Raw genomic sequence first — 26773 nt, 5'->3', positions numbered from 1 at the left:
CTCTTGTGAGGGTTTTTCTTTGTTTTCATAAATCATATTATACTTCTAGCATAGGTGGTTTGTTTCTCATTCTAAGTATCCTACTTGTGTGACATCAGTGTCACTCACACTCCATCTCCAGCCCAGTCCTAAACCTGTGACTTCTCCTTCCAGGATCCTCATGTTCAAATGGAAACAAAATTTAACCTAGTGTTCCAACCAAAAACTAAAAATGATACACATTATCCTGTATCTTCTTGTTTTCAGATATTTAATGCTAAGTCCAACTTTACTCATTCAATGTCTTTTATATCTCTGGAGTCCAGTTCCATGACTATCCCAATACTTCTGTTGGTAGGCCATGCTCTTCTCTCACATAGAGTAATAACTTATTGGTGATTGGTGTTCTTGCTTCCTCATGTCCTCCTCTACACTTAATTCTTTATCCTAGAGCCAAATTTAATTTATTTTTAGACATAAATCATATCAGGTTATTGAGAAAACAAAAAACGATTGGACAGTTTCATTCTTTGGGGGGAAAAATAAATTATTTAATGTTGTTTATTAGATTTTTTCAAAATTTGACCCTACCACAACTTCTGAATTTCTCTACAATGTTCTAAGAGGAGAGCCTTAAGTAATCCTGAATATCTTCTAGTTTCTTCTCTGAGCTTTTGAACATAACTTCCTTTTTCTGAAACACCATTTTCTTGCTTTATTCTTTTAACTTGCCTAAATTTCATCATTTTCCACATCTGTAACTCTTAGATGCCAATTCCCAAGGAGGCATTAATGACCTCTGAAAGGGTTTAGCTTTCCTATTTATATATTATGATATTATTCTGTGTTCTCTCTATTACAAATCTCATTATTTTTATTTTAATTATTTTATGTCTAACTTTCTTAATAACGAAAACTTTTGAGGAAGCAGAATATTTTCTTATTATTTTGTTTTCATATTTCTAAAGTATAAAATCATATTCATGAAGTTGTATCTGAGGCCAAAGGCATACAGGCTGTAATAGAAAAGCAAGATAAAATTGTAAGAGCTCTTGTATGACTGTTTCCGTTGAAAAGACTACGGTTCTGGTATCAGAAAACTGATGAGAATAATAATAACAATAATCCTTATTTTAAAGCAAACATGAGATTTAAATGTTGACATTAGAAGGTGCTGATAGACAAAAATTTATAGTTAGCACATAACAATATATTTGCCTAGCATCAGCAACATAGAAGTCAAATTTTAAGTGCAAATCAACAGGAGATAATCACCAAATTAACCTGTAAAGAAAATAAGAAAAATGGTCTGATGTGGTCACCAATAAAGAGGACATGTTTGCAGACCAATTGTGACACATTCACTTGTGAATTCAGAATGCTCAGATAAATCAATAATGGATAGAGAAGTTAAGTTCCCATCTGTGGATTCATTGAGATATTTTGCTTTGATATTCTGGCTACACTTGTACCCCCAGATTTTTTGTGTAACACAGGGGAAACTTGAGATGAGACTACATTAAGGAACCATTCTTCTGTAGGTAATTTTCTTTTCTTTTCTTTTTTTTTTTTTTGAAATGGAGTTTCACTCTGTCGACCAGGCTGGAGTGCAGTGGCATGATCTCGGCTCATTGCAACCTCTGCCTCCCGGGTTTAAGCAATTCTCTGCCTCAGCCTCCCAAGTAACTGGGATTACAGGCACGTGCCACCACACCTGACTAATTTTTTGTGTGTGTTTTCTGTAGAGACGGGGTTTCACCACCTTGGCCAGGCTGGTCTTGAACTCATGACTTCATGATCCACCCACCTCGGTCTCCCAAAATGCTGGGATTACAGGCGTGAGCCACCGCACCCGGCCAGTAATTTTCTTTAATCAAGGCTTTCTGGAACTTGAATGAGAACATTAGAATTTATTACTAAATTTTATATTAAAATGGGTTGGACTATTATTAGAGCTGAAATCATATTTGCTTTTAAGGAGCCACTAACTGAATCCTCACACTTTTAAATTTTACGTCAGTACTCATAAGCGTAAGTTCCAAATGTGGTCTAGAAGGCAATTTTTGTATTCAACTGAGCTTGCAAGTTCTACAAAGGTAGTTTTGGGGTTAGTTTCATTGATGTTTTCAATAAGCTAGCAAATTTGGGAGAAAATACATATGTCTACCTTTGTTAGCGTGCAGACTTTCCAATGAGAGTAATTTTGTGTTTTTTTATTAATTCTTCTATAAAGTAAATTCTAACACCAAAAAATAAAGACAATAATAAATTTTAGTAGGACTCTAACAATGTTACTTAAATCTTTATGTTTTAAAATAAATTTGTAAATTGAGGTCCTTAGATGAGACAGGTGGCTACCAACCTCAACCGTTTTACAACACACATCACTAAAGGCGTCATCTGTCCATTTATTATTCCCACTACTACGATATTTGAATCTAGTTTTGTGAACAGTATACTAGATTGTCTCTAAGTTTCTTTCTAGCTGGAAAGTAGTCTTCATATGATGGAAAAGATACAAGGATGAGGTCTGTGTCTTCACATGAAAAAAGATGACAAGGCCAGGCAGCTCTCTGAGGTCTCTTCTTTTTCGTAAGAGCATTTTATATCCTTCCTGTTAAAAAAGGGACATGTTAAGAGAAACAAATAACGCACATGATCAATTGTACACACTCACAAAACTTCCATTTATAGTAAGAGATTTTTTAATGGCTTAAAATAAGAGTAATGTGTGACATTGCTGAAGTGGGAGTTGCTGACTCCGTAGAAAATAAGTAAAATAAATAAATAAATAAATAAATAAATATTAAAAAATTAAGGGATAAAAGCCACTAGGCAGAGTTATAAGAGGGAACAAAAATAAAGGGAAGCAGTCGGCATGTCGGCTTATGCCTATAATCCCAGCACTTTGGAAGGCCGACGCTGTCGGATTTCCTGAGGTCAAGAGTTCAAGACGAGCCTGGCCAACAAGGTGAAACCCCATCTCTACAAAAATACAAAAATGAGTCTGGCGTGGTGGCATGCACCTATAATCTCAGCTACTTGGGAGGCTAAGGGGGAAGAATTGCTTTAACCCGAGAGAGAGAGAGAGGTTGCAGTGAGCAGAGATCGTGTCATTGCACTCCAGCCTTGGCGACAGAGCAAGACTCAATCTCTCTCTCAATATATATAACAATACAATAAAATAAAAGGAAACAAAAATGAAGGAAATGCATGATAAATAAGTGGTAAGATCAAAATAAATTTATTGCAAATTTATTTGGACAAGTCTATTTTCAAAATCTACAATCACCCATAGATTCTAGTTTCTTTTACTTTGCTGTTATCTTAAGTGATGAATGCATAAAAAGCTTGAACCCAGGAGGCAGAGATCACAGTGAGCCAAGATTGCACCATTGCACTCCAGCCTGGGCAACAGGAGTGAAACTCCGTCTGAAAAATAAAAAGGCATTGCTTAGAGATGACAAGGATGAGGGTGGTGATTATGATGATAAAGATATGAAGAAGAAAAAGGAAAAGAAACAAGGGAAAAGTGAGAGCCTTTTAATTTTCCATAAGACAATGCCAGCTATTCAAATTCATATTTACTATTGCATATCAGCATGCCTAAATGAGAGAAACTATGTCTTGGTCCATTCTGGGCTGCTATAACAAAAATAACTTAAAATGGGTAATTTAAAAAAAATAGAAATTTATTTCTTATAGTACTGGAGGCTGGGAAGTCCATGATCAAGGCACCAGGAAATTTAGTGTCTGGTGAGGCGTGTTCATCATAGATGGTGTAGTCTAGGTGTCTTCATGTAATGTAAAAGAGAAAAGGATGAGGTCTGTGTCTTCACATGAAGAAAGATGACAGGGTCAGACAGTTCTCTGAAGCCTTTTTTTTTTTTTTTTCATAAGAACATTAATCCCACTCACAAGGGCAGAGCTCTCTTGACTTAATCCCTCTCCAAAAGGCCTTACCTCTTAATACAATCACAATGGGGATTAAGTTTCAATATGAATTTTGGAGGAACATGAACATCCAAACCACAGCAATCTACAAACTTCAATTTGTGTATAAGTAAAGCAGTCCTGGCCGTTACTCTAGAGCAGAATGTGTCAGATAGAGATTGTGTGAAAGAGATGAAAAGCTAGCAGGACACTCAAAGGGATGGAGCACAGACAAAATGAATCTACATCAGATGGAAGACCTTTCTAAGTGAGGAAATACTGGAAACAGGTGTGAAACTTTTGAATCAGAGCACCCACTACTAATGAATAGAAAGGAAAGTATTTGAAAGGTCAGGAGAAAATGGCCAGAAGAACATATTGCAGAAAATTGGGGTATTTTGAAAATAGATTGTGTATTAGTCAATAGTATATCAATGTTAAATTCCTTAGGTATGTGATGTTAGTATTGTTGTATAAGAAAATGCCCTTGTTCTAGGGTCTTCAAACTTTTCTGTAAATTACCCAAACATAAATATTTACAGTTTTGTGTGCCACTTATGTGACTATTCAAGTCTGTTGCAGCACAAAAGTAGCCACAAACCACACAGGAATACATGTACATGGCTTTGTTCCAATAAAATTATATTTATGAAAACAGATGGTAACACAAATTCAGCCTAGGTACCACAGTTTGCTAAAAGTGAAGCATTTAGGAAGGAAATCACACTTTTCTACAAAATCTACAAAATATTTTCCAATGCTTCACCCCATAAAAAAATACACATCTATAGATCATTATTCGTGTGCATGTGTGTGTGTATTCATACACATATAAAGAACATTTAGCACTTGATGTATGCTAATCACTGAGTTAGGTACTTGACATGTATCAGCTCATTTAATCTTCAAGACAATCTCAAGAAATGCTCCATTATCATTCACATTTAGCACGTGAGAAAACAGCATAAATAAGCTAAATTAGTTTTTGGAAAGTAACAGAATGAGTTAGTGGTAAAGTCAGTTGAACTACGACAATTTAATTCCAGGGTCTGGGGCATTAATGACTTGCCTTCTCTAGGAACCATATTTAAAATGTGATTTTTAAGCCTATTATTTTTTTCTCTTTCTCGAACTTTGTTTTAATCTCAACTATACAATTGGGAATATACATGAAATTTCTTTTTTAGGTTTGTTATTGCCACGTCATGCACATTTCCTTTTTTGTCTTTAACTCATTTTAGCCTAAGCATCGGTAAAATAAAATGGAAGGGGTGTGCATATAATGGCTTTCTTTTTTATTTCTTTTTGAGGTAAAATTGTATAATTTTATAAAAAGTTATTGCATCCTGACCCAATTACTGAGCTGAATGTGAATTAGGTTATTGCTCTTTAATGGACTGCATTCTCTGTAGATGCTCTTGCATTGCCCTTGTATTGAGCTCAGAGGAAAACATCAATTTCTTCCGATGTGACTGGTGCCTTATCAAGATTACTGTGCTTTCTTATGTGTTTTCTCACAAAATGCATGCTGATAGTTATGTTTAATCACTTTACTCAAGAACACTAAAACTAATAGCCCTTGCTTTAAGCACATGAAAATCCATAGCGTCTTTTTAGGAACAGTGCATTACTTGGCATTCTGCTTGTAAGATAGCATGAATTAATATTAGAAATGCTTACTCTTTGGGGCCCAAAGAGGGGAAAAATCTTTATCAATATCTAAGTGTATATTTGAGGTAAAGCTTCTGTCCAAAGAGAAATTGTCAACTGTAGTTCAATTTCTCTTAGCTGCTAAACTGATTTAACATATCAGTAGCATGAACTCATAAACTACTGTGTTATCTAACACTATAAACTAAAAAATATTAAGGTATAATTAGGCCAATCAGTATTGTGTAGTATAAATATCTTAAATCCAGAGTTCTAGCCATGTAATAACTGAATAACTTTAAGTCTTTTATTTCCATTAGTTTTACCTTACTTTGATAATTTTCTTCAGAACATGCCTATGATACAAATAGAAACCTTATTGTGGTAGGGCACAGTGGCTCATGCCTGTAATCCCAGCACTTTGGGAGGCTGAGGCAGGCGGATCACCTGAGGTCAGGAGTTTGAGACCAACCTGGCCAACATGGTGAAACCCTGTCTCTACCCAAAATACAAAAATTAGTCAGGCGTGGTGGCGCATGCCTGTAATCCCAGCTACTCGGGAGGCTGAGGCAAGAGAATCGCTTGAACCTGGGAGGTGGAGTTTGCAATGAGCTGAGATCGTGCCACTGCACTCCAGCCTGGGCAGCAGAGCAAGACTCAGTGTAAAAAATACATACATACATACATACATACATAAACTTATTTATCTGTGAAATATTCTTTAAGAAAATTTCTTCTTGTACATATCCTAAGAATAAATGAAAGAAATATTAAGGTTTTCTTTTCTTGTGTCCTTATGGAAAATTCTTCTTGTACATATTGTACATAACCTAAGAATAAACAAAAGAAATATGAAGATTTTCTTTTCTCGTGTTTAGAAACATAAGCCAGCCCCAAATCCAACTTTGTATTTCATATTTCCAGCATTTTTAAAGGCTAATGAATACACCATTATGTTTTTTAATATAATTAGCATGAGTATAAAACATGACAAATTTTATGAGTATCAACTGTCACTTCAATGGCATAGAACTTCAAACTTTCAAACTCTCACAGTTCACTCTTTCAAGTTTTAGAGTTTGTCCTCCATGGGTGGGAACTCAAGCTCAAACTGTGAAACTGCACTCAAAGAACATTCCACAGGCTGAGAGTGCCAAATACTAGCTCAAGGGATAATTTTCTTGTCTGGAACTGAGCCCCCAACACCACAGTTAAGAGGGGAGGGATCTTTGTGGAGCAGGAACCCTCAGTAGAAAATGTTTCCAGTTATTACCCTTCACATCGTATAAGTATGACAAGGCCATTTAGCATTTGGAGATGATTAAGTTTTCACACAGTTTTCTTCCATGCTACCTTCTGTTTTCCTTCATTTTAAACAAAACAGCTGCTCCTCCATTTGCCTCTTAAGGCATTTGGATCATCAAACAGGCATTTGATCTCACATGCTGGTACTCATGGGTTTTGCGGTAATTAAAGATGATAAGGTGAAAGTGAGATAGAGAAGGTCCAAACTGTTCATCGAAGAGTAAGACTGTGTATTCCTCAAAATAAGCAAATGTTACAGTAACTTTAAAGTACCCTCCTGACACGTTGAAGTTTGTCTCTTGTACTGGCAGGTCTAAAATGAGACCCAGCCAAGATAGGCATTAGCATGTCAAAGAATAAGCTTCGTTTACACTGTGAGGACTGTATTTGAAGTCAATGGTGTGGTACTCTGGAGGCAGCTGAAATGCGTGCTGTTATTCCAGATGTGCATTGTCTCTACTGAAATACAATTTTACAGTCATTAAACATGTTAAGTTCATCAAGAGATAATTATAGGTGAAAGCCTGTCAGATGTGCTTCAAATCTTGACAAAATATTTGCCTATTGATCAGCGTATTGATTTTTATTACCTAGGAATTGGACTGCTATTTAGATGTTTGTTATAATCAAAGGAATTGATTAGCCTTGACCAATCTTATTATTGAATATTATAGAGAAATATTTTAGTGTCAAATATCCGTAGCATTATGTCTTAGTGTAGTAATTGCAAGTATTAGCTCTTTCTTTTCTTCCTAGAAATGTATGTCTAGGTGGTTTCTTTTCACATCTAGAATGCATGTGTAGGTAGTTTTTAATCAAGAAAAGCTGTTAGGATGGCCAGAAAAAGCAAACACATCCTGCCATAAATATCATGGCATTTGCTAGATATTTTTATTTAAGATAATATTTGCCTCTTTGGCTTAAACCTGATTTGTAGCTGAATTGAGTAAAAGTCCTAAGATCTTAGCAAGTGAACTGATAAAACAAAAATGAAAAAATAATGGGAAATTATCCTTTAACCCAGAAACCACATTTTTTAAAATTGTAAAAGGAAAAGGTGATCTTAGGAATTCAGAAAATTCCCAATTATTAAAAATAAATGAACTATCCCTCTGTTAACCACGTCTTAAAATCCTGCTATTTCCAGAATCTAAGCTAATGTAATCATCTACGGTGCCTGCACTCCTCAGTCAATCAACCCTCCCGAGTAAATAAAAGGAATTGTCAATACTGTCTTGATGTATTCCTGACAATTGTACCACTTGCTCCTCTATGGCTGTAGTTAGGAAAACAAATAGTCAATTTCTACTTGGAACTGAATGCTATGACATGTTTTGAGGAGACAACACTTTATATTAGAAAATAAAAAGGCAATTAACTATAATTTTCTTAGAATCTTAACATTTTATGGTTTAAGTATTTTTTGCTTTGTTTGTTTGGTTGTTTTTCTTAAAAAGAAATATTCTTGACAGCAAAGAAACAACTGTCAAACTCATTGAATATCAAAGGGCATAGGGAAAATGTAGTTTTTTTCACAGTACTTCCGTTTGAAGTTAATGTACTATAATTTTCCTGATATCATGCAACCTACCTCAAATTTTATTAATGATATACTATCTTATCTACCAAGTATTATCATGTTTTTAAGCTTTTAACGTCCTCTTTAAGACTAAATTATTATGTATTTTCTGTTTGTTTTATTCTAGATATTTCAATGTGAGTTCAGAAAACAGCAACTCTGATGAAGAGAAAAATTAGAGAGACGTAGAAGAAAATTTACAGGACTTGATTAAGATTTATTTTCTAAGTAATGCAAGTAACAGAAAAGAAAGCATGGTTAAGGAATGTAAGTAATAGGAACCAAATATAGCTAAATTGGCCAAAAAGGAGAAATAATGGAAAGAGGATAGCGTTCTATACACGACAAAGATAAAAGAAAAAGAAAACCTGGGGAATGAAAATACCTGGAAGCTCTTTGAATATCAAAAGTAGATAGACATGACTTTCCATACTCTGGTATTAGGATAACTCTACTCCAAGGCTCCCAACTGTCTATGTTTTATTGCAAATCTTTTCAGAGAGTGTTTGGTCTAACTTTGTTTATATATGGAACTCTGGATAAATCAAATATGTCCAGAAGCACAGTGTTAAAAACCATAGTCATGGTTATGTCAACCGACTTTTGTATAAGAAGTACATCCTCAGAAAAGAGAAAATTAGTGTAAGCCTTAGGGCCATAACAAGCAATTGTTTTCTACTTTTTTTCATATTTTAAATGCAATATAAAATAATGCATACACTATTTATATGGTTGAATTCCATCTTGCCTCTTCCAGCATAAAAGCCTTAGGTAACTGGGACTACAATATAATATGAAGATTAATTTTAGGTAGTTATAGAACAAAAATAATTTTATTAGTAAATGTATATAGAAATTTTTCTTTTGGCATTTCCTTTGAGTGAGAAATAAATACATTTCTGTTCAAATTCATTGTATTCACAAATAACGTGTTTCTATGGCAAAGAAAAAACGAGAATACATTCAGCACAATCAACATTTATTTCACTTTACAATCTAATTGTATTTTGACAAAGCCACCTATTACTCATACACATTGTTCTATCAGAATTTTTGGAAAAGTTTTAATCATGTGTTTGTCTGATTGTAAAAAAAGCAATACTATGTCCACACTGTTAAAATTTGGTAAGTACAATGAAGTGCAAAAACTCTCATTTAGAGAACAATGTTACTATTTTGACTCTCTTTTGTTGTAGTTGTTTTTTCTCTGTGTGTGTGTGTGTGTGTGTGTGTGTGTGTATATATAATATGTATGACTTATAATAAAATTATAGTACAGTTTGTCCATGTTTAATCTTTCTTTTTGTTATTTTTCTATAATTATAAGGACAGTTTTCTCATGTCGGTAACGATTCACCAAATAAGTGATTTTTATCACTACTGAATATTACATCATGCCAATTTACAGATATTGTTGATAGTTTCTCCATCATCAAACTTTTCTTCTCTACATTTTCAGTATAACACATAAAAGTAACACTAACTATCTGTGAATTGTTGATCATATCTCTGTTCATAGCTCCCTAATATGGATAAAAAAGAGTAATGAAATAAATTTTGCCTATGATAAATATGCCTATTTAACCCAGTTCCTATCGCATCTCTTCAGTCTTCAAGAAGCCATCAGTTTATTTAATACAATTTGAAAACCATTTCCATCAGCTTTATGCATCTTAATAGCCTTAAAAGAATTTTCTCAAGAGTTTACTCTGTCATGGCAATGCAGACTTTATGTGTCAATTAAGTCATCTAAATAACATAAGTACAATGTCTATGCATCTCTAAGTTTTTTTAAACTCAAACTACAGCCGTAAACAACACTGAGAATCACTCAATCAGGAATTGAGGAAACTCCCTGCTGCTTATCTTTTTCCTCAAAAGCGTAATTCCACAAGGCATAGTGTTAGTGGTTGTCAGAAAAAGCCAGTTTATGACTTCATGTAAGATTTTGTAGTATATACGACAGTACAATGCTAAGTAGTATATTTTCATACATTAGTACAACAAAAGACTTAAAAATCAGTTTATCTAATATTACTATAAAATGCAAGAAAAATGCATTGAACCTAGTTAGAAGAGAGGTATTCATGATATATAATATTTTTTAAAGATTTCTTTAGTTCTTAGGAATTTTTCTTTCTTTTTCACTTATTTTTTAATGTTTCCTCTATCTTCTCTTGATTTTAATAGTGGAAGATGAATTTAGTTTAACTGTTTGCATACTTGAATGTGGTGATGAGTAATTTCAAACATAGAAAATGCCTATGTAACAGGGCAAATGCCCTATGAAAGTCACTCTGTTTTTCTCTACTTGACAAATAACACTACCAAATTCTATTTTATTATAGAAAAGAAATTGCTTAAGTAACTTAAATATAATACTCTGCCTCCCAGAATTTTTTGAAAATAAACTTTAGTTCAAGGTCCAATGTGCCAGCTATCAGAATATGATAATAACTATTTAAAATAAAACTTTTAGTTTTTAATACATTATTTTAATTGAGCACTATCTGAATTGATCTTATATACTTTTTACATTTATTTCATTGGCTTTAAAATTGTATTTCTTGGTTGTGTCCTAGGTGGAACTTCAAGAAGTTCAAATACTAATGTCTATAGATTAAAGATCTTCCTATATAAAAATCATTGCTCATTCTAAGCAATTCTCTTCTCTAAACTAAATATCCACTGATAAGTTCTTAGTATTATTTTTGAATTCCTTAGCAACTTGAATCATACCTAACTGTGAAGCTGTAATTGGACCTGATAACCACCTGGAATGGTTGTTTTTATGGGGACTACTGCTGGGTTTTCTTCTTCAAGCCACGGAAGAGAAATCTAAATTGAATGATAAAAAAAAAAAAAAAAAAAAAAAAAAAAAAAACCTCTGATGCTGTGTAGTAGCATTCAAGCAGAGAACTATCTTGCTGTGTTCACCTCTCTTTCTCATTTTAAAAGAAAATTAGTGAACTATATCAACCAGAACCCCATGAAACAAGTAAGCATGCTCCTGGCCTATGGGGTTTTAGCAGCTTTTAAGATATCTCTTCCAAGAAGAATTAATAGACAGAAAGGAGAATATATAGCTAAGTCGGAGTTTATTTCAAAGTATTTTTATATCAGGGACATTGATTAGGAACTATGAAATTCAATAGTATCCTAAGTAAAAGATAGTGTTATACATACAATCCCTTGAATAACCTAATAAAAATAAACATGATGATTTTTTCATTAATGTTAATAATTGAATAATTTATTTTTCCTTTCATATGGGTGGAACAAAATGAAGCCTTAAGTCCTAGAAAATAACTGATTTCTATTAGAGAACTTAAAAGGATAATGTGTATTAACTGAAAATATAAATTTTAGTAAACACTAAACTTTATCTTCAGAAACTTTGTTACTAACATATAAAGAAATTCAGGTGTGGTGGCTCATGCCTGTAATCCCAGCACTTTGGGAGGCCGAGGCAGGTGGATCATTTAAGGTTAGGAGTTTGAGAAAAGCCTGGCCAACATGGTGAAACCCCATCTCTACTAAAAATACAAAATTAGTCAGGCGTGGTGGTGGGTGCCTGTAATCCCAGCTACTTGGGAGGCTGAGACAGGAGAATTGTTTGAACCCAGGAGGCAGAGGTTACAATGAGTCAAGATCTTGCCATTGCACTCCAGCCTGAGTGACAAGCGTGAAACTCCATCTCAAAAGAAAAAAAAAAAGGAAAGAAAAAGAAATGCAGATACTCCTATACACTATCTTTCCTTCTGAAAGAGATAAAGTTCATCACATTTAGGGATCATCCATTTAATCTGGGAAAATCTTGTTATTTCAGTCCTCCTCAGGCTAGCTCAACTAAAGACCCTTCAAAAACAGATTCACCATTCTACCTTCCTCAATTAGCTAAGCACTTTAAAAGAAAGTCTGTGTTGAGTCTCATCTTTTCTCCTCTTACTGACCATTTACTTACCAGCTCATCCATATCCAACCCTGATTACTAACTCCTCTGCTACATATACTAAAAGCTCCTGGGTACTCTGCCCCAATCTTTATGGACAGTAGAATTGATCTGAAAATGGTTCCGTTGAAGATCTGACATACATCTTTCTAGCAGGGATGTGAGCACTAGAAATGGGGAGAGTTGATAAGACTGCAGTAAACTTCAATTAATTCTTCTCTCTTACTTTGTTTACTAACCCATAGGTCTGAAGTTTGCTTACCACTCTGGTTCCATAGGCCATCCAGTCTTTTTCTGTCCCCTTCTTTGAAGCACTGAATCTGATTCTATTAGCCCAAATATACTGTGCGGTTCAGATAATATCCTACAGCTACTGGGGAGCATACGAATAGTTTTAACAGGAAAATCAGGTAATTATTGCTATATTTTATGCAATCTGTTAGATTTGCTAGAAACAGAGACATTGTAAGCACCATATTATAATGGCAGAAGGAATTAATAAACTATTGCAATGTGATAGAGAGATAGATCATATGATTATTTGGAAAGAGATCACCTTCAGAAATTAGCTAGAATGTGATCATTTCCAAACCACTTATGATAAAGTAGTACAACAACAGCAAATTAAAAAATGCAAAATGACTCTCATCTGTACTCCATGCCTTCAGAAGGGAAAACAGGTTTGTTGCTGGATAATCTATGTTAAGAATGAAATTCAGAAAAGTCTATCACAGAGAACTAGTCTCCACTTACACTTTCACAACTATCTGCTTAAATGTAGTTATTTTGATTGTGGGCAGGAAAAGAAAAAAAAAAAAGCCTAGAACCCTCTGTGAATGGTGGTTCATGCCTGTAAGCCCAGCACTTTGGGAGGCCAAGGCAGAAGAATTGCTTGAGCCCAGGCATTCAAGACCAGCTTGGACAATACAGCAAGACTGTGTGTCTACAAAAAAATAGAAAGATTAGTCAGGCATGGTGGTGTGGGCTTATGGTCCCAGCTACTTGGAAGGCTTTTGTGAGAGGATAGCTTGATCTTGGGAAGTCAAGGCTACATTGAGCTGTAATCAGGTCACTACACTCCAGCCTGGGCAACAGAAAAAAGAACCTGTTTCAAAATAAATTCTCCAAAAACCTAGAAACACAGACATTATTCATAGCAAAACATTATTGGGATACATGGTATGACCTTAGGACTGAAAGCAAAAACCATGGGGTTGGGTTATCAAGTTGAAATGAAAGACAGTTGTGGAACAATATTGATTGAGAGGGAATTCATCTCAAATATATTATGAATTGATGTTGAGGTGTGGTGGCTAAAGGCTTGCAAATAACAGGAAAATAAAAGTTGCAGACAGTGAAGTGTCTGTTAGTTAACTCAACAGCATAATATATGTTGGAGGCAAGAGCAGAGTGGTGAAAGAATGGATACTTTTTCCTAAAATCAGGAGTAAGGCAAATATTTCTACTCTCACCAATTCTATTCAACATTATACTACAGGTTCTAACAAGGGCAATTAGTCAAGAAAAAAAAAATTAAAGGCATCATTATTGAAAAGAAAGAAGTTAAGCTAGCAAATATTAGATGACTTGATCTTATATAAATAAAATCTTAAGGAACCAATTAAAAACTGATGACTAATAAACCAGTTTAGCAAGATTATAGGACATAAGATCAATACATAAAAATAAGTTATATTTTTATATACTTGAATGATTATCCCAAATATTAAATTTAAAACAATATATTCCTAATGGCAACAAAGAGCAAAATACATAGAAATAAATTTAAATTAAAAAGTTCAAAATTATGCTGTAAAAACAAAATATTGTTAAAAGAAATTAATGATCTAAAAAAGTGGAAAAATATCCCATATTCATTAATGAAAACACTTAATATCATTTAGATGCAATAATCTCACAAACTGAGCTATAGATTCAATGTAATACTAATAAGAAGAATCCTAGCTGACTCCTTAGAAAAGAAATAAAAAATGACAAGCTTATTCTAAAATCCATATGGAATTGCAAGGGAAGCTGACTAACCAAAATAATCCTGAAATAGAAAAGCACAGTAGGAGAACATACATATTTCCCAATTTCAAAGCTTACTACAAAGCAGCAGTAATCAAAACAATGTGATATTGGCACAAGGATAGACATACAGATCAATAGAATAGAATTAACAGTCCGGGAGAAAACCCACACACCTAAGGTCAACCAATTTTTGACTTGTTCAGACCATTCAATAGTAAAAAGAAATAGTCTTCTTAAAAAATGATGATCTGACAACTTGATAGCCTCATGTAAAAGATTTAAGTTGGACACTTACCTCACACAATATGCAAAATTTAAATCAAAGACCTACATTTCTCATAAGACAAATTTATAATTTATTTTTATTTTTTATTTATTTATCTTTTTTTGAGATAGATTCTCCACTCTGTTGCCCAGACTGGAGAGCAGTGGCACGATCTCGGCTCACTGCAACCTTCACTTCCTGGGTTCAAGTGATTCTCCTGCCTCAGCCTCCCAAGTAGCTGGGACTGCAGGCATGTGGCACCACTCCCAGCTGTTTTTTTTTTTTTTTTTGTATTTTTAGTAGAGACAGGGTTTCACCATGTTGGCCAAGCTGGTCTCAAACTCCTGACCTCTGGTGATCTGCCCGCCTTGGCCCCCCAAAGTGTTGGGATTACAGGCGTGAGCCAGCACGTCTGGCCAAATTTATATTTTTTTTAAAAAAAAGACATAGCTGTAAATCTTCATGTGCTCACACTTTGCAAATAATTATTACATATGACATCAAAACACATATAACAACATCAAAAAAAAAAAAAACAGATAAATTAGACCTTATGAAAATTAACAACTTTTGTGCTTCAAAAGACATCATCAACAAAGTGTAAGACAGCTTCAGAATGGGAGAAAATATTTTCTTTTTTTTTTTTTTTTTTTTTTGAGACGGAGTCTTGCTCTGTTGCCCAGGCTGGACTGCAGTGGCCGGATCTCAGCTCACTGCAAGCTCCGCCTCCCGGGTTTACGCCATTCTCCTGCCTCAGCCTCCCGAGCAGCTGGGACCACAGGCGCCTGCCACCTCGCCCGGCTAGATTTTTGTATTTTTTAGTAGAGACGGGGTTTCACCGTGTTAGCCAGGATGGTCTCGATCTCCTGACCTCGTGATCCGCCCGTCTCGGCCTCCCAAAGTGCTGGGATTACAGGCTTGAGCCACCGCGCCCGGCGAGAAAATATTTTCAAATCATATGCCTGGTAAAGGAGTTATATCTAAAATATATAAAAATTGATACAACTCAATAATCAAAGGACAAATACCCAATTTTTGAAAATGGGCAAACAGTCTGAATATACATCCTTAGCCAAGAAAGACATATAAGTGGTCCTTAAGCACACAAAATATACTCAATATCATTAGTCACCAGAGAAATGCAAATCAAAACCCCAGTAAAATGCCACTTCACCCCAACTAGAATGTCAAGTATAAAAATTATCTCACATGTATTGGAGAAGATTCGGAGAAAAGGAAATCCTCATACACTGCTGTGGGTAATGTAAGATGGTATGACCGCTTTGCGTTATAGTTTGACACTTCTTCAAATAGAGTAACCATAAGTCCCAAAAATTTGAGTCCTAGGTATGTATGCAAGAGAAGTATCTCTACCTATCTACAAGCACTCTCTTAACCCCTTAGCCTGTTTGGATTTTTTTTTTTAATCTTACAACCATTTATCATCAGACATAGATAAATACATATACATATTTTTATCATCTGTTCCCATATACTAAAACCTAAGCACTGGCTGAGTGAGAAGACTTCTTTGGTTCAGTAATATATTCCCAATGCTTAGAAGAGTGGCACAGAGTAGATGCTCAATAATATTTATTCAATGAATAGGGATGTTATATTTTGTAATCCTGGAAAAATACAAGTTAGAAACAATTTCACAGGTTGTGTCATAGCGTAGATTGCCTGTGGGGCTTGTACTATTCTGTTCTTTGCATTTCTACTTTTTATCTCTGTATATAAAACTTAAGATTTTTATTTTGTTTTGCTTTGTTTCATTTAAAATTATATTATGTTATATTATTTGTGGTATTATTAAATGTTAACACTAAATTTTATGGCTATAAATTACTAATTTTTACTTTTTATTTCCATATATACATATTGAAATTTTAAATGTAAATATCAAATTTAAATAATTATTTGCATCAGCTTCCTGAGGTCACAGTTTAAAGCAAACTATTTTTTCTTACTTTTTTGAAATTCTAATCAAGAGGAAGACAATTGACTTAGAGTACTCATTTATTTATTCAATAAACATTTACTGGGTGTCTAGTATGTGTCAGATACTATGTTAAATTCTGAGTTAAAAGTCAGGTGTATGTAAAAGCATCTAAGTTCTCATGGGTATCACATGGAGCCATCTAGGACTTTGAAAACCCTGTTGTAAGTTCTTAATTTGTTTGTGGTGTCATTTTTAAAAATTATCCTTTTTTTAGTTTTTGTTTATGGTTTATTGGTGATACCAAGTGTTGATTTTTTTTTCGCTTAATTTAATGAGTGCTCCTTTTTTTGTTGCCATATAATTTAATTCAAAATAGTTATCTTGCTAATCAGCTTCAAATTTCCACCATTCCTACCCTTCCAAAGTAGTGAATATGAACTTGTAATATAATAGGTTAAAACAAGAATCTCATTATTATTTAATTCATATTTCTATGATTGGAAAGATGACTACACTACTGTGAGTTAATCAATACTTTCTATTCCTTTTTGTGGATGTTTTTAGTTTAGATGTTCATTTGTATGGATTAACTTATTTATAATTGCTCTTTAGTCTATTCTACTAGGATATTTACAATGATTGATTTGGGATTCTAGACAATAGTTAAGAATCTAGTCCAGGTGCCGTGGCTTATGAATATAATCCAAGAACTTTGGGAGGCCCAAGGCAGGCTGATTGCTTGAGCTCAGGAGTTGGAGAGCAGCCTGGGCAACATGGTGAAACCCCATAGCTACCAAAAATACAAAAAAAAAAAAAAAGAAAGAAAGAAAGAAAGAAAGAAAGAAAGAAAGAAAGAAAGAAAGAAAGAAAGAAAGAAAGAAAGAAAGAAAGAAAGAAAGAAAGAAAGAAAGAAAGAAAGAAAGAAAGAAAGAAAGAAAGAAAGAAAGAAAGAAAGGAAGAAAGAAAGAAAGAAAGAAAGAAAGAGAGAGAAAGGAAAAGAAAGAAAGAAAGAAAAGCCCAGCGTGGTGGCTCGCATCTGTGGTCTCAGATACTCCAGAGGCTGAGGTAAGAGGATTGCTTGAGCTTAAGAGGCAGAGGCTGCGGTGAGCTGACGTCGCCTCAGTGCCCTCCAGCCTGGGCAAGACAGTGAGACTCCATCTCAAAACAAAACAAAACAAAACAAATACAATACTTGGGACTCTAGACAATCCAACATAAAACCATAGCCAATTAGACAATTAATACAGTTAAACAATAGTGTAACCCTCTAATGCTAGTATTTGTGCCTAGCCTCTCATATTTTTTTTTTCTTTTGAGAAGAAGTCTTGCTCTTGTTCCCCAGACTAGAGTGCGATGGCACAATCTTGGCTCACAGCAACCACTGCCTCTCAGCTTCAAGCCATTCTCCAACCTCAGCCTCACAAGTAGCTGGGATTACAGGCATGAGCCACCACATCTGGTTAATTTTTGTATTTTTATTAGAGATGGGATTTCACCATGTTGGCCAGGCTGGTCTCGAGCTCCTGACCTCAGGAGTTCGACCTGCCTCAGCCTCCCAAAGTGCTGGGATCACAGGCATGAGCCACCGTGCCTGGTTGCCTCTCATTTCTAATTAGCCTGATAGAACTGTTTCTTTGACAGCCTGAAGATTAAAAAAAAAAAAAAAAAAAAAAGTTTCATTCTTCTTTCAGTGAACATCATGTCATTTATATGGATCTCTGTAACCAGCCCACTTATGACTTTATACTTTTGGCTTAAAGTGGCCAGCCCATAAGATTTACACTATTTTGAGTGACATTGTTGCTTTGAATCACCAGGCATTTTAGCATGTGCAGATTTGCCAGATGTTCCTAGAACATTCTCTGTGACCTGTAAGCCACTGTTTTTACTTCTTATCTGGTTTCAAATAATTATGCTTTTCCTTGCTATTATTTACCCAATACAGTGTGTCTTTGCCCAAAGCCTCACATATATATATACATTTTTGTCGTCCCAAATAGCACTGCAGTGCACCATTCAACATTTTAAAAACTATAGTTTAATTAACTTTTTACACAATGTCTCTCTTACCTCAAAATATAAAACTGACAACACAGCCTATATATTATAATTTCATCATCATATACCCACATTTTATTTCGGCATCTGATTTTCTTTTTCTATAATCATATAACCTTTCCATGTTATTATATAATTTAATATCAAACAAACTTGAATTAGCCATTTACATTACATTAATTTTCTGTAGGGGCTAAAACTTTCACAATACATGAATAAAAATGTGGATAATTTTTACATGTCAGATATTCTTTTCAAACATCGTTTTTATGTGTTAATGTTCACAACCTTCCATATATGTTTATATGTAGATGTATGTATACATAGAAATGCACACATACTATTATTACCTCCACTTTGAAGATGCAGTAAGTACACAGATTGGTTTAAATAAATGCTCAGCATTATACATGATTATTAAGTATGAGAGTAAAGATTATCTCCAGGATATCTTCTTCAAGAGGCCATGCTCCATCCTATATGATTAGTAATCTATGACAAATTACCTCCTATTTAAACTCTAATATTTTGTGAGGCTTGATAGTTATAAAAGGGAAAGGGATGGCATTCTTATTTACTGCCACAAAAAGTAACATTATAAAATAAGGTAATTATCTAAATGATTGGTTGACAATTTTGTAATTAATTTGGATTTCTAAGCAAGGATGTTTTTACAGAGAGAATTGAAAGAGTCACTCTCTGATGTTATTTTAAATCAGTGGGATTACTATGTTTTTTTCTTATACCTGTAGTTAAAATACTGATTATTTTTCTTAACCAAAGTCTATCAACTTAATAGTTAAGTATTTCAATGAACCAATCATTCTATCAGGCATATTTTTTGCTTTTAGAGCCCATTTTCATCTGTGTATTTGAGCATTCACAAGATATTGGGAGCCTGAAAGGTTATTTACCATTAAATTGTAGTTAATAGTTAGTTTTGATGAGAAGAGAGGAATGTATGGATGGAGGCTTATTTTGGCTTACAATGAGGGCAAGCATGGGATATCTAAAGAATGATCTTTAGTAGAAATTAGAAGTTAATAACTTACATTCATAAGGCAACTGATCTTTAAAAATGTATTCATCTATTATTTTATTTTTGTTATTCTATTGTAGATAAATAAGCTATGATTCAGAAGAAATTGATTGGAATTTAAAGACTTACTCCAGAACTTATGCTGTTTCTACTTTAATACAACAGCTTCTATAAACAAAATCTGTTCCACTACGTTATCTTTTGAGGATACCGGATGGATACATACAACTAGGGCTTTTTAGTGAACATATTTTTGAGTGGTCACTTGCATTTTTATCAGCTCAGCATCCAACCACCTTTCTCTTTTAATGGGCAATGAAACTGTGTGAGTGTTTCTTCAGAAATGAAACACTGCTTTCTCTGTAAAACCCAATGTGTTTAATGTTTTCTCCACCACACACTGGCAGCTAGACATGCAAACTGTACATGGTCAGTTGGATATGTTGCCAAGATTTTGAATCTGGTGAAAAAAGAAAAAAGAGTTAGAATGTATTCACAGCATGAATCAGCATGATCATGGTAGAAAAATATAAAGTGTTGGTATCCATTGTTAGTGTTGTAATGATACTCAAGGCCAGTTGTGTCCTATAGTAGTAAAGTAATGACGGTGGAGTGAACAATAGTTACTGCTCAAACCGGTAAGGACTTAACTTGGCAGTTTAGGGCCTCTTAACTACTGTTCTTCTCTGCCTTGTTTCAATACTTTTTCCTTCATTTCTGTGAATCGTTCCAATAAATTCTGATTATAATGACTATTTTCTGATTACATTAGCCAGAGTTGGTCTCAATTTATTACAACCAGTGTCCTTGACTAATAAAGCTTTGTTCCAAAAATAGAAATGTAGGCAACACATCCTCAAAAAAAAAAAAAAAAAAAAAATTGAGTTAACTGGAATTAGTTATATGACCTGGTTGGGACAAAAAGTAGTTGAAATTGTATAATTATTATCCATTGATGTTAACGTTCATAACTGTGATGCACACTAGATAGAGAACCAGCCGATGTATATATTGCCTATGGTCCCCTAGAATGCAATATTCATTCAGGGCAAGTTTGACCAGATGTGTCATTCACATTGCCTTTGAAAAGGCCCTCCCACTCTAGCCTTTTAACATGCAAATGTGAGTGGCCATGGTGTCTTGCACACATGGCCTTATCTGAAGGCTGCCATGACAGCTGGCACACGTGGTGACAAGAAGAGGGCAAAAACTGCCATATTGGGTGGACCTGGCTTCTAGCCTCTGGCATTTGCATATCAATGCCCTGCCAGTCTGGTTTTTCAAGCCGTTTTCTGTTAGAAAAGAAATGGTTTGGGATCATTTTTTGTTAAAGGAACATTCCACCAAGAACTTTTACCCTTTTTAGCTGCCTAAAAAATTGTTGCTTTATGACTTCTGTATTACTTCCCTCACTCAGGAGAAGTAATGAAAAGTAAATAAAACCTAAATAAAAATAAAAAGTAACAAAAACCTAACTGCTGTTAGGGGGTGTTGGATGATTATTGTTTCTGGCTATCCTACTGAAAAGGGGCATCATGTGGGGGGACAGCAGTTGGGCCTCCTCCTGAGGTGGATCTAAGATTTCTCGGAAGAAAGACATGTCCATGTGTGGCTCTGTCTGCAGAAGCATTTGGAGTTTGATTGCTTCTAGGTGAAAATAGATACATTTCACAGGAAGGTTTAAAATATAGGATTAGAATATGAGCATTAAGATTACCACTGTTAGTGGAAGTCCTATAGACCGTAACTATGGCAGTAGAGCTCCATACCTGTAAGTTACACCAACGGACTGTAATACCAGGTCATGTCCACTAGATGTCACTGTAAATTACCAGAAATCTTAAGTAACCTTTTTTTCCTTGAGAAAGGCATACATTTCCCCCTTGACTTGCCATTAGAGAATAATTTCAGGCTTAGGCCATTTTTATAACTTGCAATATAATTTGAAGAAATACATTATTGGGTGTCTAAAATAACGTTAGTGTTAATCTTGACAATTCCTTTCCTTTAATTATTGAATTATTTCATAGCTTTCACAGACTCTCTTCCTACATACTCAAACTTTCTGAATTGTCCCAAACATCCTTCCATTAAGCAACCAGTCATTTCCTTTTAGGACAATAATTTACCATACAAGATACTTTCTTATATAAAATGTCTTCCTTTATAACCTTCTTTCTGTAGCTTAGAGCACACCATATTAAAATCTTCAATAAAAAGTCCAATCAAACTTAATGATAATAAAACTTTCATGCTCACTTCTTATCCTATTACTCCTGCTATAAGCAAAACGACCTTGATGAAATCTTTTTTGTAATTATTAATCTTGTTATAAGGATGATAATTAGGCAAAATATTACAGCAATCAGAATTTTACAACCAGAATTCCATGTTGTGGGTGCCACAGTGTACATTCTATTGCAAATAGTAGCATGTCTCTAAAAATTCCCACAAGAGTGGTGTAGCAAATAATTTCCATGTAAAACTTTACTTGCCAAGATATAATATTTCTATTTGGGAATTAACAAAGATACAAATGCAATTCCATAAATAATTAAAATCTTTCTGCAAGTATGCATTAAGAAGAAGTTCTAATATTTGGTGGAAAATTTTGAGAGGAAAGGTAGAAATAATAACAAGTATCTGGTAAGGTAGTAGTTAGACTGAGAAAGATGAGTAGCCCTCACTTAGTTACTTGTCTTTTATGATTTTCAACTTAAGATCTCCTATTTCTTCACATTGATATTCATGACCTTTCTCTGGCTGTCAGGGGTTGCTCTCTCAGCTTTTCAGGCTTTGACTTCAGTGTGATGTATTCAGAAGTTGATATCTGTTACTTTTGCTGCCAAGGGGGTTGAAAGAGAAGAGTGTAGGGCCCTTCCCAGCTTGGCTTAAGGAAAGAGAAAGAGATGAGGGTTTTCACTAATACCAAATTTCCTGGGTTAAATAAAGGTGGTCCTATTTCCTGGGGTTGGGCTACTGCTAGTTGTATCAATTCTTGTTGGAAGTGAGCCAGAGAGGTTACATGTTTAACCAGCTGAGAGATTTCCCAATCTAATAGAAAATCATTGGAAAGGAGAGGCCATTTATTCAGCATCTCAAAAGGGCTGAGACCTAATTTTTAAAGGGTATTTCTTATCTGTAGTAGGACCATGGGAAAAAGAGTGACCCAAGGAAGGTGAATTTCTTGGGATAATTTTCTGAGGTACCTCTTGATAATATCATTGGTTTTCTCTCCCTTTCCTAGGGACTAGGGTCTACAAGCACAGTGGAGATGATATTCTATGCCTAGTGGTTTTAAGACCCCTTGTGTGACAGCTGCCTTAAACAAGGGGCCAGTGTCACTTTGAAGGTACTTAGGTAGACTGAACCCGGAAGTTATTTCATTAACTAACATTTTTGTTATCTCAGAGGCTTTTTCTGTGTGACATGGAAATGCTTCTACCCAGTTAGTGAAAGTATGTCTACCCATACCAGCAGGTATTGAATGCCCTTTGTCTTTGGCATGTGGGTAGCCTATCTGCCAGTTTCTCATGGATAACTTCCTATTCTTTGGGGTTGAGGAGGAAGGAATTGCCTGTTCAGAGGCCTATTTTTAAGTCAGACTTCACAAATATTAACCAATTGCTTGATTGTTTCTAGTAAGTTCTCTCCTGAAAACAATCTCTGGGCACATTGATAAGTTTTATCCTTTCCCAAATGAAAAGACTGCTGAAGAATTTTAAAGATTTTCCATTGGCTGGAGGCTGGCAAATGGAGCTTCCGTCTGACTGTAGACATCCTGAGGGCTGAAAAGTATACCCTAGAGAAGTACCCCATTATATTTCTGTAGGAGCGAACTGAGGTTTAATTTCTCTTATGGAACCTTCCCATATAAGAAGGGTTTGAAGTGTGTTAATTTCTTGAGGCTTCCTTGCCACTGACTTAGCTGCCTGATCAGCTAATGTATTTCCTACCTCATCTGTCCCCTTTTGATGTCCCGTACAATGCATCACTGCTATTTCTCATGAAAGGAAAACAGGATAATAACCTGTTAATTTGCTGGTGATATTTTATAGTAGATTCATTAGTGGTAAGAAAATGCCTTTCCTTCCAAATGGCAACATAAGCATGGAGAACCAGGAAAGCATACTTGAAGTCACTGTAAATGTTAGCTACATTTCCTTCGCTTCATTCAGTCGCTCTTGTAAGAGCTATTAGCTTAGCTAATTGAGAGCTTATACCTGGAGAGAGAAAGACTTTATTTAGAGTGATTACTGTTTATCCTGCCTTAGGTATTTCTTGATTTACTGGCTGTTTGTTAGCTAAGAGTTTCCCCTGGAGGACAGTAATTCTGTCACATCATGTGGGTTGTAAAATGGTTAATTATTTTTCAGGATTAATATGGAGGCTTTCTGACTAGTAGAGCTATCAAGACAATGGCTTGAAAGCATATGTAAACAGGTCCTCCTAACTGCAACTAAGAAGTTGGGTAAAATACTGGATTGGAATTTTTCCCGATAAGCCCCTTATGGTCCTGCTATGGGAAGAGGGGAGGCCTGAATTAGAGAGGAGAAAAGAGAGAGACTGACTTTAGTGTTTGGAAGGAGGTTTACTTACCTTCTTTTAATGTCCAGAATCACTCGGGGCTTCTGTGCTGCAATGACAGTTTGAGCCACTAGAGCCAGGGTTTGAGCCTTGAGACCCATCAGTCACTGGACCATCTGTGAGACTGGTTCTGAACCCAGTGACTTCCACTTCTGGGGACAGTTTGATCTCCAGTGGTCTCCACCACAGGCTAGACAAGGTCAAGGTGGCTATTTGGGCATTCCTTCTTAAAATGCCCTGGCTTGCCACATCAATAACAACTAGCAGAGGCACCTCAGGGATCCTGGATCTTGTAAACTTGCAAAGCTGCTACCAGAGCCTCTTTCCTCCTCCTGAGCTTTCTCTCTTTCTTTTGAGCCTCCTCCTAGGCCTCCTCCTGGTCCTTGTTATAAAAGACCAAAGTGGCCATCTCCAGTAGGTTCTCTAAGGTGCTATCCAGTCCTATAGCTTGCTTCTATGGTTTCCTTCTAATATAGGGAGCTGCTGGAGTCATAAACTTATCCCGTAGACTGAGCTGTCCCTCAACTGAATCAAGGGATAAGGAGGTGTACTCTATTAGTGCCTCAATTAGCCTTTCCATAAAGACTATAGGATTCTCATCTGGCATTTGGTCTATCGTGGACAGTTTAGAGTAATTAAGAGGTTTAGTCCTGTTTTTTTTTTATATAAGCACTCTAATAGGCACATTAAGAAGTGCTTCTTTTTCCATCCATCTCCTAAGTTATTGGGGTTCTAATCAGGGTTGTCTACTGGAACTGCTTATCTTCCTAGGGGGAATGGAATTTCCACTACTTCTTCACCTGTTGTATTTCCTCTTTTCTCCTTGGTCTGCTATAGGAGACATGTTGTTCTTCTCCATATTTTTCTGCTGCCTGCAAAACTGCCTGCTTCTCAGCTGCGGTGAGGAACTGATTTAGGAGCAACATAGCATCTCTCCATGTGAAGTCAAACACCTGAGTTAGATATTGGAAGGCTTCTACATACCTCAGAAAATTGACTTAGGTCTCGGTTTTACTTGCCTAAAATCTTGTAATGAGAAGAGCACTTGAAGGGGCCTCAAATAATGGGGATAATTAGATGGTTCTCCTGAAAGTTGCTTCTCTAATTTTAGGAAATTATTCTCTCTGGACATTCCCGACATGATTGCAAAAAGAGCTGGGTTGGTGTTACAATGCTTGCAAAGGTTCAGTAAAAATGCCATGCTCTTGTGTAAAATAAAATCAGTCGCTTTTCTTTTCAAAGTCCTAAGGCTAAAGAAGTTCCAGTGTTTCAGAATGCACTTCAGAGGATTGCAAGCTGAAGATAATCTGTTACCCATTAGAAAAAGACATGGCAATAAAAGTTTCCTTTTCATCTCCTTCCTTTCTGTGTGACCTAGGGTGGAGAAGAAGACAGTGGGAGTGTACCTCCAACTGTTTTCCCTCCTTAGTTCCTGGGTTCTGGCACTCAGTTAAATCTGCCGCCCATGGTTGGAGGCATGAACCTCCAAACCATGGCACCAAAGGAACTAAGCCATGCTCACCCAAGTAGGTCTAGTCCTCTGCCTTTGATTTCCCTTGACTTACTAGACTTGTGTGACCTGGTGTCTCCCCCCAAAAAAATGAATCTTGGGGAAGACTGTATAAAAAGCAGGGCTCCTTCAATGGAGGCAATGTGCTAGATTGCCTGATATTATGGCCCATGCTAAAGTATTTACCTTTAGAAAAATGATTCTGGTTAACTTCCAGACTTACAATCCCCTTACTCATTAAGTACTGTCTTAAGCGGAGACAGACTAGGTTCTTTAAAGGGACACAGGAACCTAATGATGATTTTACTGCTGATGGGATAGTATTGAGACTAACATTTGGGTGTGGAAGACATTTACTCCTAATAGTTGAAAGCAGAATTTTCCCATTCACAGAAGAAACATAAAGCCTGGTTTCCAATAGAAAGTCACAAAAAGGAAAAATTGGGAAGCTGCCGTATACTACAGATGACAGCAATATGTCTTATGGAGAGGATTTCTATTTCCACTATGTTGCAACGTTGGTTTAGAAATACCATGTGCTCACAAGGGGAATATTAGCAAGTAACCTCACTGTCGGGGAAAGGGAGACCTCTGTTCTTAGAAGATTGCAATGGCATTTTCCTGAGCTATATCCCCGGTTACCACAGCATTTTCTGGTCTTGCCTAATAGGATTATTACCCTACACTGTAAAAATTCCAAGCATTCAGCAAACAGAGAGAGTAAAAGACACAACAACCATGGACAGAAAAAGAAGGAAAGTTTTGTTGACAGGATAGCTGGGGATCTTTTACCAACACCCAGAGCAAGCTGATGGAGGCTGAGTTCAGTCCAGAAGCCTTTGAATAGCACCAGCGAGTGTCCTGGCCAGAAATTCTCAGTTGTTTCAGAAATTTTCCTAGACTTGTATGATGACTAAGTTTCCCCGTGAAAAGAAATTGA

The sequence above is a fragment of the Macaca mulatta genome, chromosome 5 (genome assembly GCF_049350105.2).
Source record: "Macaca mulatta isolate MMU2019108-1 chromosome 5, T2T-MMU8v2.0, whole genome shotgun sequence".
Classification (NCBI taxonomy): Eukaryota; Metazoa; Chordata; class Mammalia; order Primates; family Cercopithecidae; genus Macaca; species Macaca mulatta.
Note: the sequence above shows the minus strand (reverse complement) of the source record.